This window comes from Cupressus sempervirens, chromosome 6 (assembly GCF_028749045.1).
Source record: "Cupressus sempervirens isolate cs-2001-9-10 chromosome 6, ASM2874904v1, whole genome shotgun sequence".
Classification (NCBI taxonomy): domain Eukaryota; kingdom Viridiplantae; phylum Streptophyta; class Pinopsida; order Cupressales; family Cupressaceae; genus Cupressus; species Cupressus sempervirens.
Genome location: NC_143123.1, coordinates 592,689,992 through 592,712,415, shown reverse-complemented (window position 1 = coordinate 592,712,415; position 22,424 = coordinate 592,689,992). Strand labels below are relative to the sequence as shown.

The 22,424-nt window shown below is 34.8% G+C and overlaps 1 long non-coding RNA gene across 1 annotated transcript; it reads right to left on the bottom strand.

Moving 5' to 3' along the window:
• Nucleotides 1-1,155: 1,155 nt before the first annotated feature.
• Nucleotides 1,156-20,817, bottom strand: LOC149553642 (uncharacterized). The gene is made up of 3 exons (XR_016353141.1): nucleotides 20,118-20,817; nucleotides 9,983-10,111; nucleotides 1,156-2,514 (listed from the first exon to the last, which is right to left on the bottom strand). It is a non-coding gene; the product is annotated as an uncharacterized LOC149553642 (long non-coding RNA).
• Between the last annotated feature and the right edge of the window lie 1,607 nt (nucleotides 20,818-22,424).

Genomic DNA, 22,424 nt, shown 5'->3' with positions numbered 1-22,424 from the left:
AAAGGAGAAAATGAGGAATTTCTATTTTTGAGGTGCATAGGTGGCATAAATAGAAAAATAAGAAAAATAGTTGTCATTACATTAATCGAGGTGTGTAGGTGGCATCTTAGAAGCTTGTGGAAAGTTTCTTAAGTCTTGCATTTAATATTTGTTGTGATCCATAAAGGAAATGTAATTTTCTAATTGGGCCACATGGTGGTGCTTAGTTGTAATTCTAGAAGGTTGTGGATATTGTGTAGGTGGAATTCTAGAAGGTTGTGGATAAGTCATGCATTGGGTGGTAAGCACCTATTTAAGCAAGGCATATGAGCATTTCTAATCAAGCTTTGGAAGGTGAAAGCTTCAAAGAGTGAAAGCTTGAGAAGTAGAAGTTGTGGAAGGTAAAGCTTTGGAAGGAAAAGCTTCAAGGTGTGAAAGTTGGAAGGTGTGAAAGAGAAGGAGGAAGTGAAGAGTGAGTTTTCCTGAGGCTATGGATAGAGCGCCAAATGTGAGGCAGTTTACACTTGGATCTTGAATAAAGTTGGAGAAGAGCTAGTGACTGCGGTTTAGAAACAAGGAGATTGCTTGGTGGCTGCGAGCACAAGTTGAGATCTCAGAGGTTTCTACTAGAGTGTGGATTTGGACTAGCTTAGGCTTGGATTGGATCTTGAGAGATCTTGAAGAAATGTTAATGTAATTGCTATTGGATTTTCAAGTACAATAAAAGTGTTCTTTGAGAAGCATTTTATTTTCTCTTGGTCTTCATATTGTTGCATTCTTGGTTGTGAGTTGGTAAGGGTGGTGTGGCCCTTTGTCAATGGTATCAGACTGTACCTTCATCATATTTCCAACAAATGAAATAACAAAATAACACATAAGACTTAGATTTATGTGGTAAGACCTTGACGATTTGTCAAGGAAGCATCCATAGGGCAAGGTATTGGGGGTCTTACCGTTCGGACAAAACAATTACAATCCTCAACATCTGCTGCAATTTGCAAATCACAGTTACTCTTCCAATACACAACTGACATCCTTAGTTTACCTTCAAGACAACAAAGTATATATTATTATATACATGATGTCATCAAGATAATAACCAGAACTAAACATAGAAAACAGTTGTTTTATTGCTTAAAAGAAAGTAGAAATTTCCTCTTTAAGGATAAAAAAAAATTTCTAAAAAGATATGATTTCTTTTATTATTTTATTGTTGTCACAATTCAACAATATCTACTTTTACAACAATTTATTAGATACCTACCAATGCTCATCCATCACCCATCCTGCAAATCAAGAGAAGACAAACTCCACCTCAACTTCTCTAATAATACCTTTACCCTTTCGCATTCATGTGACTTACTCATTGATGCCATCGATGAGTAGATTCAGCTGCTTCCTTAGATACTCCATTTATCTTGGTCTTTCCTTTTAGAACTATAAAGGTTTCTAACTTTTGTAGCCTTCATGACCACTAAACTGCCCTTGGACACTTTCAATTCTCCACCTTGACAAAAGAATTTATAGCAGCCAGAATCCAAAACTCCCAAGGAAACTAATATCTTTTTTAGTTTAAGTACATGTCATACTTGTGTTAATGTTTTTACAACACCATCAAACATCTTAGTGTGTCCAATCCCAACAGTCTTACAATAAGCATTATTTCCCATAAGCATAGCACAGCAATCAATATGTCAGTAGGTAAAAAACCAACTTCTTTGTGAACACATATGATTAGGAGCACCAGAATCAAATAAACAATCCTCATGATTTTCCAAGATACAAGAAATCTCAAGAAATGAAACCATACCTAGACTTGTCTACACCAAATTCGCTTTCTTCTTAGATTCATTAATATCTTGTTTCCACATCCAACAATATTTCTCGAGATGCTCTTATTTATTGCAATAATATATTTCCCTATCTTTTATGTCTTTTTATATGGGTTGTTGTATTAGACATCCTCCACGCCTCTTCAGACAACAAATCCCTCCCAATAGAACCAAATCCAAAGGTGTCAATTGTGCTAAAGCTAGTAGAAGCGACTAAGTGATTCCAGGATTCAGGCCATGAAAACCACCGAGTAACTGCATTGCCTTCTTCAATTTTTACACCCATACTAGGTAATTGAAAACATTTAAATGTTCAGGAACTTTTGTACCTACCCTCATTCACAAACTATACAACTGCCTCTTCAAGTAGATTCGGTTTATCAAGGATCTCACCATATAAAGACTCCCCATTCTACTCCATAAGCATGCCATTTCCTCTCTGACAATATTGAAAAAAAAATACGCCAAACACAACCAAATTGTGCTAAGAGCTCTCATATCCAGATCTTCTCAGTCCTCATCAGACATATCTGCAGGTCTCTTTAATTTTGCTACCAATGGCTTGTGCAGTCCTTGCTATATTGAAAAATCATATATTATTGAGCATCCGCAACTCAGAGATATTATTTCTATTAGATTTATCCACCTTGAGCCTTGAATTTGAAACCTTTCCCATTTGATGCTTCAAAATCAACCACAAATCCTGACACAGACCGACAAAAAAAATCACTTTGATACCACCTATTATGGAAGCAGACGAATAATCATAGAGTTATAAAATAATGTAGCACAACTTAGTTGCAAAGAAGTAATAAGAAAATGAAATGGAATTCACATAATAACACATAAAAGGCTAATTTACGTGGGAAAACAATTTGTCAAGGAAACATCCACCGGAGCAAGGCATCAATCAGAAAAAGAATCACAATCATCAACGGCTGCTGCTATTACAATTTGTCTTGCAATTTGCAATTCACAAATACTCTTACAAGTTACAATTCACAAACTTACTTTGCCTTCAAGCAACAAAGATATATAGAAAATACAAAAACCACTACCACTTAGAAAACAAAATGTAGAAAATTTGAAATTTTATCTTAAATGATAAAAACTGTTTCTTCTAAAAACCTATGAATCCTTTTATTGTTTTAGTGCTTTATTGTTGTCATAATCCAGCAAAAATGATCTCTTATAGAACGATCAGATTTATTATTTTTGTTTATGAAAAATCTTGACACCCAAATGATCAAATTTCAGTTTTGCTAACCTGTAAGCTTCCTCGTGCGAGTCCTAAATTCGCACTGGCAGACTTGCTAATACCAACATTATTTAATCAGACCTTTAGTGCTATGTGGATTCCTCGCAATGTACATTGATAGGAAATCTCCAGTAGGGGAAGGGGAACCGAGGGAGGAAAGGGGTGAATTAATGGTTGTAATGAATGTCCAGACTCCATATAATCCCAAGAATGAATTTACGAATGGCAAATTGTTTGACATTGTAAAGTGAGTCTAGAATTTTTATAAATTTAGTTATTGCTGAAAATTAGCTTTTCTGTTTAAGTGGGCTTTGTTAGAAGATTTGAAAAAACCTACTGAAATCTGGAAGCAGCAAAAGCTAACTGCATGCCAACCAAACCACATTTAGAGCCCCTTGGGTGCATTAGAAATGATGTTAGCATTTGATGCATCTGATCTTCATCTGGCCGCAACTTTGTGAATCGGCTGATAAGTGGCATCTAGCACTACAGGACCAAGGCATATTGAATGAGACAATTTTCTAAGCAAACAAGGGCATCAATTGCACTTACTGTAATATAAAGAAATGTATCATGCACTATTTGAGCATTTTCCTTCTCAACAACTCCAACATGATGCAGACAAACTTTGTTCGTACAAGGAGGTACTCTAATCCAGCTGAAAAGGAATAAGAAAAAAAAAACGGTACTATGAATCATTCAAACTCTAAATTGATTATCAACAGTATAATCTAATATATGCAACACTGCACAGTGTCTCTGAGAAATCTTTAGAGCAATTTTCCACCTTTCAATTTAATGAGGTTCCCTTGCAAAATAGTAACCACACCAACTGTTACGAAGCCCAGAAATCCTCGAAAAGCTCCCTCCCTCCTAGAACATGCCCCCTCAAAAACCAGACAAAGCAAACTAAATAGGGAAACCACTAAAAGGACCACTAGGCAGCCCCCAACAATAGTTACAAGCTAAATTCCAAAATAAACTGAAAGAAGAGGAGCAGATGACTAGCAGAAGCAATGGCATAAAATGGATAGTTACAACATTCTTCCTGTTGGTTCCCAAAACCACAAATTGGAATCCTACGAGCCCTGCCCGCTCGATGGTAGGATATCCAACCAGTAATGGCCAACTTGATGGAATTGATCAATGCGATCCAAATCCTCTGCACTTCTGGCTCTACAAAACCAAGGCGGGTGTACCTAATCCTAGACAACAAGCTTAAATCCAAGATACGAATACAATGAAAGCTTTCAAAATGGCAAGAATTATAGAAAGCTTTAAGATTGCAAATTACAAATTAAGAATAAAAGTAAATAATTGTATGAATTTTTTTAAAACAAGAACAAGTATAGATTAATGCAACAAATGAATATATTAATTCGTCAAAGGAAAGATATGAAGCAATTACCAGCATATGGATTACGAATTATGGAAAATATAAAGACCAGTGCTGAAGGGCGATAGAGTCAATATTATAAGTTTAAAACATACAACTTAATAAAAATTTACGCCCGTTAATTATAAACAATTTAATAATCAAGATGCGACAGATCAAATATATGGACGCAATTTTAAAACAGTCTGGAATGTACTTTAACTCTTGTGGTTCGGAGACAAACTAGACATAGATTCGGAAACAATAAAATATTTCTCAATATCTATGACGTTCAATTTTAAAATGCTATAATTGATTCTGTCCACTTATCTATCATACAAATTATTTATAAAATTAAAATAATAATTATAAAAGATGAAACTATATAATATTTTAACTCTAAAGCTTCATGCGAAATAAAATAAATGTTTCTTACTGATCATGCTGGAAATGAAATTGCAGTGGAGACACTCCTTACGGATGATCTATCCAACACAGTCTAACTCCAAAATCACATAAGAATTTATTCAATAATCCATAATCCACGAGCTTGGTTCAAAAGTTCATTTATTTGCCAATGAAAAAATATAATACATCAAATGGGCATGTATATCTCGGGGGTATGTAAAAATTTGCCGGAATATATGAATTGTCTATTGTGTCTTTTACATCTCTTAGAAGGGTGTTGGTTGCTTTTTCCAAACATCGCCTCCTTTCACAATAAATAACTAATCGGCTTTACTAATTCAATAATACTTCATATCAAAATTTGATAATCTATTTGTTGCATTCAATAATTTGCTATGAGTATAACATTGGCAAGTTTGGTTAAAATCTCATGAGCCTTGCAATGCGCCTGAAATGTTTCCTATGCAACGAATGAATATCTCCACTGCTCCAAACAAAACTTCGTATGCACAGCTGCTCACATTCCTTCCACAATGATGATCGTTGCCGTCTCTTTTACTTGAGTAAATCTTCATACTTGCACAAAATATAAAATATTATCAGATACAAAATAAAACATGAATTCTTGGTTCCTGACTCCCTCTTATCTCACAGAAGGTCACATTATGGCCATATTCAATCATTACTATCTCTTCAAACTTCATAATTTGAATCCGCGTGGATTCCTCTACGGTTGATACATGGAGGTAATATGGTTCAATTCTTAGCATGTCATCCTTCTTCACGGAATATATCCAGGCCTTTGTGCCTATGAATCATCATTTCATCTATTTTTTCCATTTCAAGCCTACTCCAACATTCCTTCCGTAGCTTGGGTCTCATTGAGGATGCTTTCAAGTTCGAGTATTGCATTCCTCCCTGATATATCGACTTTATGAATGTGTCGCCTTCCTGTGTGTGTAGTTCACAAGTATCAAGCATGCTATCAATCTAAACTTTTATCTCTCTCAATAATAATGCCAAGTTTGTTTGGAAGCAGTACACCATTGGCACTTGGTATTAATTTGGTGAACGTATCCATCAAGTAGGACAACTTCAGGATTTTTGTATGAGTTGCCCAACCTGCTGGGAGGAGAACTCTTCAGATATATATGATATTAAGCATTAAGCAACTCTGTATAGTGCTAATGCAGTGGCTAGTTTAATATAGATGGATAGTTTATAAATTTCCTTTGCTAATTCCATTATACCAATCAAGCAATCCTCTCTAAAAATTTCAGTCATGGACATCTCCAGTTCAAGGGCCAAATGCATTTGATCAGCAACAACACAGTCCTTTTTTAAAATTGTTACATTTCCAGGGTGCACACACGATGGACAGGCTACATCAAAAAGATCAAAGTCTTTATCTTTATTATAAAATCGGCATGTCCTCACGGAGTTTTTGTTTGTCAAGATACCACTAAAGGATATATATGTTATAAAATCCACAAGGTCCATAACTATGTCAGCATCAGCCTTTTGTTTTAAATGTATAATTGAACTTGTAATAGATTGCAAACTAGATGAAATATATGTACTAGCCCATAGTGAAAATCTGCACAAATGGAGGCTCAAAAATTGGGCTCCATCAGTGGCTCTTGTTGGGGACATATGCTCCCTATGAGCATAGCGAGATCTCAGTCATCTCTGGAGGAGCAGACCAAGCGTCCATGCTTAACATGGTGTACGGTGAAATTGGGTGGCCCCAGGCTCCCCAAAATTGAACTCTGACTCTTCCCTCTATCAAACACCCAATTCTGATCATGTAACACTTTGAACCTTGCTGAATTAGATGCACCATGTTGTTCCTTAATAAAATCTGATCTGTTAGAAAATAAAAAACAATCATCACATGATATATGCATCTCTTGTTCAAGATTAGAATTTACATTTGCCTTACCAATAGGATCATTTGAGAGGAAATAAATTTCATCATCGTTTAATCCAAAAATCTGATCTCTTGCTTTATTGATTCGATCAATATACATAAAAGAAAAATCCTCAAAAGAAGGATGATGAAAATTTGAAAGCAATTTTTTAAGCATATTATTAACAAATGTTACCATAGAGTCTTCAAGGATACTTACATCGGTACGCTGCATATATTTCATACCTGTATCAAATATATCATCCTGATGGGAAATACTTACCATCCCTGCTTCGTGAATGCAATCCTTGGCATCTAACTCTTGTTTAGCGTTTGATAAATCTTCAGGTATGCTGTGTTGCGCACCATATAAAAAATCCCTTAAGTCACACTCTTGATCAGTCATACAAGCATTCGGATTAGTTTTTTCTACACAACTTGCTTGATCTCCACATGCTAGATGTTGTTCCTCGCAACAAAGAGACTTGAAGACTGCACACATTCATAAACTATTACTCCTCTATTATCAAAAATCTGATCATTCATGACAGTTGGAAAATTTTCAAAATCGCTCTCGTGTGTTTGTACTTGCTGATCATAAGATGAAACTATACATATTTCATCTTCTACTTGCATATCATGAGTTTTATCCACTTCAAAACTGTCATCAAGCCTGCTATCTTCATTATAATGCTGATGGATTTGGTTGCATGGAAGATCTTCCTCAAATAAAGGATTCAAGAACATACAAAATTCAGACCTATCTTCTATTACTTTTTTTTCCAACAATGGGTTCAAGAATATAGAGAATTCAGCCATACTATCATGAGAGCTTTCATCCGGATCAGCAAATGTGTCATCAACAAGACTAATGTCTTCATCAACATTATCTTCTGAAATTTCCTCTTGTTCATACACCATATGATGTTCTACTTCATCCTCAATATATTATTCCTGTGAATTATCATCTCCTTCATCCAGTACCCCTTTAGAATGCACTAATCCATCACCTTGCTCACCATGATGATTTGAGAAAAAAATTGTACCATTTCTTTCAATATGTTTCTGATATTCCAGATCTAACAAGGCTGAAATTTCTTCCATGCTTAGAGAATCCTCTTCCTCATTTTCACATTCACTATCATTTGAAGGCATATAAGTATCATCATAATCGGATTCCTCCTCAAACTGTCCACAAATTTTTTCATTGAATTCTGAAATATCATTAGACTTGTATGCTACTTCAATCTCGCATTCATTTTCCTCTACAACTAGTTCATTATCCATAAGTTTGAGAAAGTTAAGAAATTGATGATCATATAAGAGGCCTAGTTCCCGCATCCTGTAGAGAAGATCAAATGATGGAGGTCTGTATTTTGAAGGTAATTCTTGATAGACATTAAACATCCTTATAAAGAATTGTGTTGCAGATTCATCTTCTTGCTTTTCTAAATTCAAATATGCATCCAAAGGAGATATATAACTCGGACTTTCATCCAACACTTGGAAGAGAAGCATCAAATCAGGATCTTTTGGTGAGATTCCCAACTCACAAAACTTTCTTATCAATTTCTTGCGTGAAGGCATGATGTTTGAAGGTACTTTCCAAAAAAAATCCACCATCCTTATAAACAAATGTGTCAATGTCTTGCCTTCATATCTTTCCAAATTGAAAAACGCATCCAGGGGGTTTATGTATTCCTCCTCCATGGTGTAACATAGATCTACTTCTTGATCATAGTACATATTGTCCATGTTAGGTAATGAAATCATTTCCTTTTGAGTCTTCTCCCTCAACAGAGCTACCAACTGAAATTTTATTGAATAGAATCATCACCTCTTTCGAGGAATGTATTGATCTTTCGGGTTCTCACTTCCAGCAGAGTACACTTCCAAGCAAACTGATAGAACTACCTTCTGATTTTGGTCTTATGAAATCTGAAACTCTAGGTAACTTCACAACGCCTATTGCAAGCAACTCTCCCCAGTAGAGTCATCAATTTGTTGGTTCCCAAAACCATAGATTGGAATCCTACGATCCTTGCCCGCTCGATGTTAGGATATCCAACCAATAATGGCCAACTTGATGGGATTGATCGATGCGACCCAAATCCCTCACACTTCTGGCTCTACAAAACCAAGGCAGGTGTACCTAATCCAGGACAACAACCTTAAATCTAAGATGCTTAAAGCAGATTGGTTAGAACACGAATACAATGAAAGCTTTCAAAATGGTAAGAATTATAGAAAGCTTTAAGATTGCAAATTACAAATTAAGAATAAAAGTAAATAATTTTATGAATGTTTTTAAAATAAGAACAAGTATAGATTAATGCAACAAATGAATATATTAATTCTTCAAAGGAAAGATATGAAGCGATTGCCAGCATATGGACTACAAATTATGGAAAATATAAAGACCAGTGCCGAAAGGCAATAGAGTCAATATTATAAGTTTAAAACATACAACTTTATAAAATTTTACAACCGTTAATTATAAACAATTTAATAATCAGGATGCGATAGATCAAATATATGGACACAAATATTAAAACAATCTGGAATGTACTTTAACTCCTGTGGTTCGGAGACAAACTAGACATAGATTCGGAAACAATAAAATATTTCTCAATATCTATGACATTCAATTTTAAAATGCTATAATTGATTCTGTCCACTTCTCTATCATATAAATTATTTATAAAATTAAAATAATAATTATAAAGGATGAAACTATATAATATTTTAACTCTAAAGCTTCATGCGAAATAAAATAAATGTTTCTTATTGATCATGCTAGAAATGAAATTGCAGTGGAGACACTCCTTACAGATGATCTATTCAATACAATCTGACTCCAGAATCACATAAGAATTTATTCAATAATCCATAATCCATGAGCTTGGTTCAAAAGTTCATTTATTTGCCAATGAAAAAATATAATACATCAAATGGGCATGTATATCTTGGGGTTATGTAAAAATTTGCCGAAATATATGAATTGTCTATTGTGTCTTTTACATCTCGTACTTATAAAATTTAGAAGGGTGTTGGTTGCTTTTTCTAAACATCGCCTCCTTTCACAATAAATAAGTAATCAGCTTTACTAATTCAATAATACTTCATATCAACATTTGATAATCTATTTGTTGCATTCAATAATTTGCTAAGGGTATAACATTGACAAGTTTGGTTATAATACTCTGAGCCGTGCAATGCACCTGAAATGTTTCCCGTGCAACACATAAATATCTCCACTGTTCCAAACAAAACTTCGTATGCACAGCTGCTCACGTTCCTTCCACAATGATGATTGTTGCCGGCTCTTTTACTTGAGTAAATCTTCATACCTGCGCAAAATATAAAATATTATCAGATACAAAATACAACATGAATTCTTGGTTCCCGTCTCCCTCTTCTCCCACAAAAGGTCATGTTATGGCCATATTTGATCATTACATCCCAATTTTTGAAAATACTCCTTTATAATGTTCGTTGCAATTTCAAGTTCATCGAGGACGATGGACCACAAGGGGAATGGTATGTTACATCCAAATTTTTGACCTAGCTTGAAATATAGCCATTGAAGTTCACATAAAGTCAGTTGGCAGTTTAATTTGATATAATCTAGCAAAATGGTAAGATTGTTGGTCATTATGATTTCAAGTAAAGATGACATGTTAGTTGATCGTTAATCGCGAATTCATGGAATTAAGATGAAAGGTTAACTATTATGATTATTTATGATTAAATAATTTATAATATAGTTACAAAGAAATTCCTTGTAGGGAGCATGTCGAAGGGGTGGAAGCATTGTCAAAAAAGAATTAGGCAGGGCATCTCCATCACTAGGCAGACAGGTAGAGGACTTAGCGATTTGAAGCAAGATACATATGTGGAACTGCATGAGTTATCTAAATAAATAATTTAATTAAAATAATTGCGTTAAAATATAAAACATATCTCAAAGGATTTAAATTTATCTTTCATCATATTATTTTAATAATTATTTATAGACGTGCATATAATATTAAATGATTTGGCATCATTGAAATTAAATAATTTAATAAAGTGATGTTTATAAGTACATAGAAGATTTTAATAATATTCGAATTATAATAATATTTGAATTATTATAATTTTCGAATTACAACCTTCCAACTTTATTCTTTTCAATTTAATATTCTTTGCTCTTAAATGATAACACTTGGCATAGCTAATCGATTAATATTTTTGGCAATTCGAATTGTTTTACAATCTTCTCCAACCTTTTTATTTATCTTTTAATTTTTAATCTATTTGAATGGTCATCTTGAGAATTCGAATAGCTTTCTTTATAACTGAAGGTAGCCGTAAGGTCGGGCTTAAGCTTATTAATTGAACCTTTAAACATACTCGGCATTCATCCCTTGCTGGGGGCATTCTTTCTTTCTTGTACACTTCATCGTTTTGCCTACCTTTTGGCGTTCCAAATCCATTGTTAATTGTTTTTGTTAGAGATTGAATACGGCTTTGATAGTAGTTTCGCCTTGAATCAAATTGGTATTGCTTCCACAGTCACTGAACCAAGTTAGACAGGCTGATACTAGTGTGGGCTCATCCCAAGAAATTGGATATGAGAGAGTCAAGTAAGAAGATCTAACTTCTTAAATTGTTTTATATTTTCCTTCATTTTATGACTGCATTCCTGCGCTAGTAGATTATTATGAGGAAGTAAAACCCGACTAGTATATATGATCATTGCACTTTAATATCAGGATGTCGTTTTTCATTATGATTACGAGTTGAAGTATGTAAGCCTCCTGAATTAATCGTTGAAGCTTGTCTTGTTTCTAATCTGCCGACTGCTCTTCTTTTATTATCATTGCTATAGTATGTGTTAAAAATCAGACATCTTCCTTTATTGACCGAATGTGTAATAATCTGATTTTTCTTTTATGGATGATATCTTCTCAAGTATAATCAAATACATCCTATTATAAACATAATAACTGAGATTGAGATAATGAACCCAAAACACCAAGGAATTCACCAGGCAAATGCCAAAAAATAGGTGAAGAAGGTGTAAAGAATCTAAGTGAAGTTAATCTGAAGGCACCAAGGAATCACCGGCTTGTTGGCCCGAACTTGGTGAGGAGGTGTAAAGATATCTTCAATACCAGAATGACATCAGAATTCAAATAAACAATAAAATAATTAATGCATTAGCTCATACATGTTCCACTCATGAAGAATGTTGTCAAGAATGTCATCAATTTTGAGATTTTTAAAGAACATATTCATAGAACTTGAATGATGGTTGTGTGAAATCTTCTTGAATAATTGATAGAGCCATCTACTCAACGAATTCCAAATTTATGAGATTCACTGGGCTGTGTAGCCAAGAAAAAAGGTGATGAGGTGAAAAAGAGGAAATCCATAATAATTGAATCCGTATCAGTTATGACATTTCAATAATTATCATTTAATATGAAATTAATTAATAGCTCATGCTTATTCCTGTTATTGTGACCTCCCGCTGCCAAGTCGTATGGTGAGTTTATTACTAGGAAGCCAGTGAATGGCAAGATATCCCCTGTCTATTCCGAGTAGGGAGGGCCATTCTCGTTAGAGATTGTGTGGGAATAAAGTTGTGGTCCGAGGTTGGGTGGTTAAGCCCCTGACAATGTTTCATCTCTCTCAAAGTTATCGGACATGTGTTAGACAGAGATAAGCCATGCATTCAATTGTTTATAGGAAATAGGTATTATCACTTTTATTTATGAGGAGGTAAGATTAAATTGAATTATTTCATTGTTACCGTCATTTTACTTTCATTTATATGAATAACGACTATAAGTATATTTTCTAATTTTGAGTTACTGTCACAATTAAGTAATCGGGAGGAAAGGAAATAAGAAGCCCTAATTGATTGAGTGACAGCTGGAACCCTACATGATACAGCGGTATCAGAAGCCCTAATTTGAATCCAATGGTATTGGAAGCCCTATTTGAACCAATGGTATTGGAAGCCCTATTTTAACCAATGGTATCGGAAGCCCTAATTGAATCTGTGGTTGCGGAAACCCTAAGTGAATTAGCGATATCAGAAGCCCTAAATAAACCAAAAGTAAACAATGCCCTAATTGATACGGTGGTATGCGATGCCCTAACTTTATATAATGGTATTTAATGATAATCGTCATTTGATTTTGGTTTAACAATATTGGATAGAAGTCGTTTTTGCGGTATTGTTATAGAGGTATTTGCGGACTAACCCGAGTGGTTGCAGAGGCATCCCTAATTGATTTTAATCCCAGTTTTCTGAGGTATGTGGTTTCAATTTCTATCGTGATTTCATTTGAAGGTATTTCAAGTTTATAGTTAAGAAATTTTGTCTAACTGATTTTTTTTAACGATAAATCTTATTCACTTGAACATGAATGATATAACTGTCTTCCTATGAAATGAAGTAATAATTGTATTCTTGAGTATGTTATATGTTAATTAAGACCCAAGAAAATTGGATGTTACATCTACAAACTTCATAATCTAAATCCGCGTGGGTTCCTCTATGGTTGATACATGGATGCAATACGGTTCGGTTCTTAGCATGTTATCCTTCTTCACGGAATATATCCAGGCCTTTGTAACTACGAATCATCATTTCATCTATTGTTTCCATTTCGAACCTACTCTATTAAGAATATTAACCAAGATAAACCTACAAGTCTGACAATACAGACCATCTTAATAGTAATATATCTCTAATGTTGGCATTTAATGATATATATATATATATATATGTCTCCTATAGGTGCCAAGTTAGGAAGGGTTATGTCCCTTGAGGGACATACCCTTTAGAAATGATATATAAGTAGGTTGTAAATGTAGATTATAGGACACACAGTTACAACAATCTACTACTATAAGCATTTTATATCCTGCAATTTATATTTGAGATTCTCTATCACAATAAAAGGTTAAATATTCAGTATTGTATCTGCATTATAATAAGCACTAATTTCATCAATATTCATACTACTTAGAAGATCATTCTCAACATATAAGATTGGATTAAAAGTCTGATTAAGAGAAGGATTTAGCAGAAACTTTACACAGTATCAGAGCTCTGGTAATTGAACCTAGGCTCTGCTAAATTTCAGTAATCAGACTTTGTACACATCAAGCAACAATCTTCTATCTTCCATGGCTTACACAATCAGACCCGAGAACAGGTTTGATGGGAAAGAGCACTTTGAAGCCTGGAAGTTCAAAATTATGATGATTCTTGAAGAGAACAATGTAAAACAATTCATTGATGGAGCATCCAAACAACCCCCAGTTGAAACTCACAAATCTATCTAGAGCAGTGGAAATAGAAAAGCTATTCAAATCATCTTGGATGGAGTTAAAAATGATATTGTACCTATGCTTACAAAACATCAAACCGCCTTTGATATGATGAATGCATTACAAAATGCCTATGAAGCAAACAATGCAACTAGGGTTCTTGCACTAAAAAGGCAACTGAATCACATTCAGATAAAGAAAGGAGAATCGATAAGTTCTTACTTCTTAAGAGTTACCGACATTAGAGATGAACTATCAAGCATAGGAACCATCATTAGTGACACAGAATTAACACTTATGGCTATAGATGGATTGCCAGATTCATGAGAGACATTCACACAAGAAATAAGTGCCAGAGATCAGCTCCCGGACTTCAACAAACTCAAGAATGACTGTCCTCAAGAGGAATCCAGAAAACTAAAGAAATGAGGGAAACCAAAAGTAGAAGATGAAGAACTTCATGTTCTTAATACAAACTCCTATAAAGGCAAGAAGAAGCATTTCAAGAAGAAAAAGGGAAATCAAAAGAATGGAAAGCTCAAGAAAGATCTATCTAAAATAAAGTGTTTCAAATGTGAAAAATTTGGACACTAGACCTAATTGTCCTAATAATTCCAAACGGGCAAATTGTACAAATGTCATTAGAGAAGAAGATACTTATGATCCTGAGAACCATGTTTTGTATTCCTCTCTATCAAATGAAATTTCAAATAAAGCATGGGTAATTGATAGTGGATCTTATAGACATATAACGGGATACAAAGAAACTCTAGATTCTTTATCAGAGAAGGTTAACGGTGAAGTTACCATTGGTGATAACTCAACACACTCCGTTGAAGGAATTGGAAATTGTACTTTGAAACTAAAATTAGGAAATACTCTTCTTCTTAAAGGTGTACTCTATGTACCATGGATTAAAAGAAACCTAATCTCAATTATAGCACTTGAAGATGATGGACACAATGTTACATTCGTGGATGGCAACTTATTAACTTGGGCTAAGAACTCTTCTATCAAAAAAGCAAAATTAATTGGTCAAAGATAGGGATATTTGTATGAATTGAATACAAAATTTAGTCGATCCATTCAAGCCCTAGTTCACAAAGCTGAAGATTCAAATGAAATATGGCACAGAAGATTGGAGCATCTAAATTTTAAAACTTTTATCAACTATGGAAAAGATGGTTACTGGATTACCCAACTTAAATAAAGACCACCCTAGTATTTGCAAAGGGTGTGCTCTAGGTAAAAGCACCAGAAGTACCTTTCATGATAGTACTAAGAAAACAAATAATGTACTAGAATTAATTAATTCAGATTTATGTGGACCTATGTATGTTCTTTCTCTTGGAGGATTCTAGTATTATATCTTGTTCATGAATGACTTCTCTAGGAAAACATGGATTTACTTTTTAAAATGCAAGGAATCAAAAGAAATCCTACAAAGATTTAAAGAATTCAAAGCATTAACTAAAAAAATTTCAGGACATAAAATTAAAGCCCTTAGAACTGATAACAGAGGAGAATATACCTCAGACATGTTTAAAAGGTTTTGTAAAGAATCAGGGATTAAGAGGGAGTACATTGTTCCTTATAACCCATAGCAAAATAGGGTAGCAAAAAGAAAGAATAGAACAATTATAGAAGCTGCTAGGGCTATAAAAATTACCAAAATCTAGAATATTATCTTTGGGCAGAAGCCTCTTGTACTGCTGTATATATTTAAAACAAAAATCCTCACTCCTATCTTAAAGATAAAACACCTGAAGAAGTATCTACTAAAGTAAAACCCAATATAAGTCATCTTAGAATTTTTGGATGTCCTGTATATATCCATGTTCCAAAAGAAAAGAGAACCTAGTTAGAACCCTCTGGGAGGAAAAATATTTTTGTAAGGTATAGTGAAACTTCTAAAGCATATAGGATTTTCATACCTGGACAAAAAACTATTGAACTTAGTAGAGATGTAATCTTTGAAAAAGATCTTGTGTTCAAAAGAGCCATAAGTTCTGATGAACCTTCTCCTTTATCTAGTTCTGAAAGAAATAGTGAATCTAGGTCCCAGAGGGAGGACTTAGAAGAAATCGAAGATGAAATTCAAAATATGAACCTTGACGAAAATTCAAAGAAAAGACCACTTTGGGCCATTAAAACAATTGAAGCAGCTCAAGACTTTGCTGCACCTTCCAAAACAGTCAGAGAAAGCAAAAGACTTAAAAGATTCTCTGGTTATACAACTAACATAAGTGATTTATCCAAAACAGAGCCAACCAATCCCTCTGATGCTATTAAACATATAGCTTGGAAAGAAGGTATGACAGAAGAGTACCAATCTATCATGAAAAACGATGTTTGAGAAGTTGTTCCAAGACCTAAAGGAAAATCTGTTGTTTCTTCCAAATGAATATTTAAAATAAAGCATGCTGCTAACGGTAGTATTGAGAAGTATAAAGTCAGATTTGTAGCCAGAGGATTTTCTCAGAAAGAAGGAACTCATTATGAAGAAACCTTTGCTCCTATTGCCAGATATACCTCCATAAGAGCAGTCTTAGCAATTGTCGCATCAAAGGGATGGAAGGTACACCAAATGGATGTGAAAACAGCATTCCTAAATAAAAAGATTTCAAAAAAAGTATATCTGGAGCAACCTGAAGGATTTGAAACTCATGATCCTAACGCTTTTGTTTGCAGACTCAAGAAAGCTCTATATGGGCTTAAACAGGCTCCCTGGGCCTGGTATGAAAGAGTTGATAAGTGTCTCACTAGCTTAGGATTCTCCAAGAATGAAGCTGATCCAAATTTATATTATAAAAGAGATAAAGATGATATGGTAATTCTGATACTGTATGTTGACTACAAATAACAGGTGATGATCATCTCATAGATTAGTGCAAGAAAGATCTAACTAGAGAATTTGAGATGAAAGATCCGAGACTCCATTACTTCTTAGGACTGGAAGTATGGCAGAATTCTGACAGTATCATACTAAATCAAGAGAAGTATACATCAGATATTTTAAAGAAATTTGGAATGTGGAATTGCAAACCTATGTCTTCTGCAATGGAAACTAATCTACATAAACTTAAGGAAGCAACTGTAGAATCACCATCCATAGATTGTACTCTCTACAGACAGATGATTGGGCCTCTTATGTACTTAGTAAATAAAAGATCAGATATTTGCTATGCAGTTAATGCCTTAAGTCAGTTTATGTGTGAACTGAAGGAGATTCACCTAGTCACAGTTAAACAAATTATGAGATACTTGCAAGGCACTCTTAATCTCGGACTCAAATATGAGAAAGTTGCTTTAGACTTGCATGGATTCACTGATTCAGGTTGGGGTGGAAGTGTTAAAGGAAGGAAAAGTACTTTAGGATGTTGTTTCAGTTTGGGGTGAGCAATGATATCTTGGATATGTAGAAAGCAGTCTTCAGTAGCATAGAATTCCACAGAAGCCGAATACATTGCAGCAGCGATGGCCTCCCGAGAAGCAATATGGCTAAGGAAATTACTTGTGGGATTATTTGGACAAGCTATGAATCCCACGAGTATTCATTGTGATAATCAGAATTCCATCAAGCTCTCAATGAATCCAGTTTTCCATGACAAGTCCAAGCATATTGAAATTCCTTAACATTATGTAAGAGATATGGTAGACAAGAATTCTGTAAAATTGGAATACATTTGCACTGCAGATCAGAAAGCAGACGTACTCACCAAACCTCTATCTAGAGTGAAGATAGAACACTTCAGGAGGAGCCTTGGTATGGTTGAGTTGTAATCCATTTGTACTCTCTTGATTATTAATAAAATAATTTTATTTTGTTAGGCTATTGATTGTTATGGGCCCCACCATTTGTATTCTTTATTTTAAGAGGTGACGATCTCTTAAAATAATGAACACTTGTATAAAACATTATGAGAGGTAATGATCTCTTAGATAATGTGCTAAACAGCAGAGTTCTACTATAAGATCTAGATGAGTTCAAGATCATATTGTGATGTTGGCATTGCTATGTTCATGTGTCACAAATTGGATGAAGGAAAAATCTTAGTATTCTCCGGGTTTATCTTGTATTCTGGTAGATCTTAAAACTCAGGATCATGTTGTGATATGGAAATACCAGTTTCTATGAAATCATAACTTGGATAAATGAAGAGATTACACTTCAGATTTATCCTGTATAATATCACCAATGGCAGTGATTTGTCATATCACAGGTTTAGTAATATGACTTTGTATCATGTGTTCTATGATACCACATACTAAAATGATACAGACAAATATAGAGTATTAATTCTTGCTTTTTCATATGTATTGGTGTTGCTAGATATGATATCTCTCTATAGGATTATCAGGTTAAGAGAGAGTGTTAAGAATATTAACCAAGATAAACCTACAGGTCTGACAGTACAGACCGTACTTCCTCTTAATAGTAATATATCTCTAATGTTGGCATTTAATGATATATATATATATAGGTGCCAAGTTAGGAAGGGTTATGTCGCTTGAGGGACATACCCTTTAGAAAGGATATATATAAGTAGGTTGTAAATGTAGATTATACGACACACAGTTACAGCAGTCTGCTCCTATAAGCATTTTATATCCTGCAATTTATATCTGAGATTCTCTATCACAATAAAAGGTTAAATATTCAGTATTGTATCTGCATTATACTAAGCACTAATTTCATCAATATTCATGCTACTTAGAAGATCATTCTCAGCATATAAGACTGGATTAAAAGTCTGATTAAGAGATAAGGATTTAGCAGAAACTTTACATACTCCAACATTCCTTTCATAGCCTAGGTCTCATTGAGGATGCTTTCAAGTTTGGGTATTGCGTTCCTCCCTGATAGATCGATTTTATGAATGTGCCGCCTTCCTGTGTGTGTAGTTCACAAGTAGCAAGTATGCTATCAATCTAAAGTTTTATCTCTCTCAATAATAATCCCAGGTTATTCGGAAGCAGCACACCATTGGCACTTAGTATTAATTTGGTGAACTTATCCATCAAGTAGAACAACTTCTAGATTTTTGAATGAGTCGCACAACCTGCTGGGAGGAGAACTCTTCATATATATGTGATATTAAGCATTAAGCAACTCTATAGTGCTGATGCAATGGCTAGTTTAATATAGATGGATAGTTTATAAATTTCCTTTGCTAATTCCATTATACTAATCAACCAATCCTCTCTGAAAATTTCAGTCATGGACATCTCCAGTTCAAGGGCCAAATTCATTTGATCAGCAACAACACGGTCATTTTTAAAAATTGTTACATTTCCAGGGTGAACACACGATGGACAGGCTACATCAAAAAGATCAAAGTCTTTATCTTTATTATAAAATCGGCATGTCCTCATGGAGTTTTTGTTTGTCAAGATACCACTAAAGGATATATATGTCATAAAATCCACAAGGTCCATAACTATGTCAGCATCAGCCTTTTGTTTTAAATGTATAATTGAACTTGTGCTAGATTGCAGACTAGATGAAATATATGTACTAGCACATAGTGAAAATGTGCACAAATGAAGGCTCAAAAATTGGGCTCCATCACTTCCAATCTCGAAAAAGGTATGAACCTTACTATCCATCCTTCCAATTTGTAAAACTACAGGTCGCAATAATGCGCCGATAGAGGTTTAGTTCTGAAAATTATGTATAACAATCCTTAAGTCATGAAGTGAAAGATACAAAAAAATATATCAATTTTAGAAGTAATCTGAGCTGCTAAAGATTCCAGTCTGTAACGAATTCATTCACAAAAATCAAGATTAAATTTGTGGAATTGAAAGATGCGAAGAAAAACATGTGAATTTTCGAACTAATCCGAATTGCTGAAGATTGAGGTCTGTAACAAAACCGTTCCAAGAAAATCAAGATTAAATTTGTGTTGCCACAAAATTAAACTCATTGGAAGAAAGCATAAATCTAAATTGACACCAATGAAGAAAGCGAAATCATCTGAACGAAATGGCGCTCTACAAGTTACAACCCAGTGAACACACCGGGATAATTGAGATATATTTTCCCTCTGGTAACAGGCCATTTGAACAATTTACGCCAGATCACTAGGGTTGCTGCTGCTGCTGCTCTGCGATAAACGGCGGCGGATTTCCCCGGGATTATTAAAAAAATTAAAGATCAACTGCTGTTGTCGAAGTCGCTTATGCCTCCTCCTCAACCCTAGAACCATGACTCTTCAAGCACCGCCACCGCTTCCGCCACTCACTATTTTTAACCCCCCGTCGATGTCCCCCACAGTTATCACCACCACAATTGTGGTCTGCACTGGACATTTCGATCTGCTGAATCCGAACAGTGCCGGGAAGCTTCTCAGGAAGCTCCTCCTCCGCCGCCGCCTGCGCCTGCAGAATAAATGCCAGGTCTACTGAAACAGAGCTCACATAGCCCACTCCAAGGCGCACAACAGAATTAGCCAGAGCAGTTGTTCGAGCACAGGTGGCTTCTGGATAAAAGCCAGTCCATTCTAAGCGGATTCATCAACCATTATCCTGCAGCAACTCTCTGCTTCTTGCTCAGATAGTTGTTGCCCCCGAACGGTAATGGATTGACAAATCTGCAAATTTGTATCGTCTGGGAAGCGAAAAAATAGCACAAAATCATATATGGCGCTACAAATTAATTTTTCTCTGTTTTTTTTTCATTTATTCTCTTTGAATTTTAATTCGACGCTTTGCAAAATATAGTGACCATGGGGCTATTAGCTTTAGGGGGTGTTAGTCAAAACAAGTGTCACAAAGTGGCTTAGTACTTATCTTGATTTTATTTGTAACTAGCACTTGTTCTAGAAAGAGGTGCAAGGGGTACGTCAATAATTTTTTAATTTAAAAGATGTAAATGTAAAACAATTTTTTTTTTTTAAATTAAATAATCGAGAGAACAAAAAAAGAGGTACAGTATCAAAAGAGGGGAGGAGGCAAGCCTCAACCACCTAGATCAAAGTCCAACAATCAGTTAGAAATAGCCAACTAACACATTAAGTAGCAGTTCTAGCGAGATAACAAAAAGAGTAGATAGAAAAGCTATTCCAAAACATCATCATGATCATCGAACCAAGTTGTCCATCCCAGCTCTCCTTCCATCCACACGACTTTTGCCCGCTCGAGAGTTTGAGCAAAGAAGTCATGTTCATCAGAAAAGGGACCTTTGTTCTCATGTATTTCCTTGAGCAGCTCCTTAAGAGCTTTTCCAAAAGCAGTCTGGTTATCAAGAATGCTGGCCAATTCCATCCCATGCTTCATCTCATAAATGAATATCGTAGCGAGCCCATCATGGAGGAATCTTTTTAGCTTGTTCATCTCGAGCTTCATAATGCAACAAATCTGCGAGACAATCTTAAAACAGATGAGTTTCAAATGAAACAAAGTAAGGGATCTACCAATATCTTGAAATTTGTCCTCATTTCTACATTTCCAAATAAACCAAAGAATGTGAGAGGATAGAATTTTCCAGAAAAAATTAGCATCCTTTTTAAGACCAAATAAGTTGCCAAGAATGGTATGTAAAACAGGAACACGATCAGCTATAGAAATTCCAAAAAACTTCCATATAATCATAGCAAATCGACAAGTAAAGAATATATGCCTTAAATTTTCAAGAACCCTGCAAATAGTACAAAGTTCAACATCACCAACATAATTTTTAACAGGAAGTCTATCGAGAAGGAGCTACCATTTAAAATGTAAGATTTTCGGGAGAATATGTGATTTCCAAAATCTGTCAAGAATTTTTTGCCATTCGAGAGAGTTCAAGTTCATATACCAAGTGGTATTAAGGTGAGAAATAACAGACTTGTCTTTATTGAGAACCTTATATATATCTTTAGCTTTAATTTTATGTAGGAGAGATCCATCATCCCAACGGAAATTCAGAAATCTATGAGAGTCCACATCACACCTGCAGGGAAGAATAAGAGTGCGGCAGGCATTGGCAACCATATTATATGTACGTTTATGGGAGATAGGAAGATCAAACTTGATTCTAATATCCTGCCAACTAACAAGGTTATCATTCTCCAAAATGTCAATAAAGCTCTGGATGCTAAGGTTGTTCCAAAATTTCGCAGAACAACCTTGAGTCATGGCAAGAGGCTTACCATTATGATGCAGATTCCACCATATAGAACGCTCACCATGAATAGAGTTATTACTGGCAAAGTTGGAATTATAGATGAAACCCCTCACAAGCTCCCAAGCTTTCTAGATAGACTTGAAAACCATGGAACCTTGGACAGAGACAGGGAATGACCCACCAACCAGATCAGTAAAAGGAAAGTTTTTCCAATATTTGGC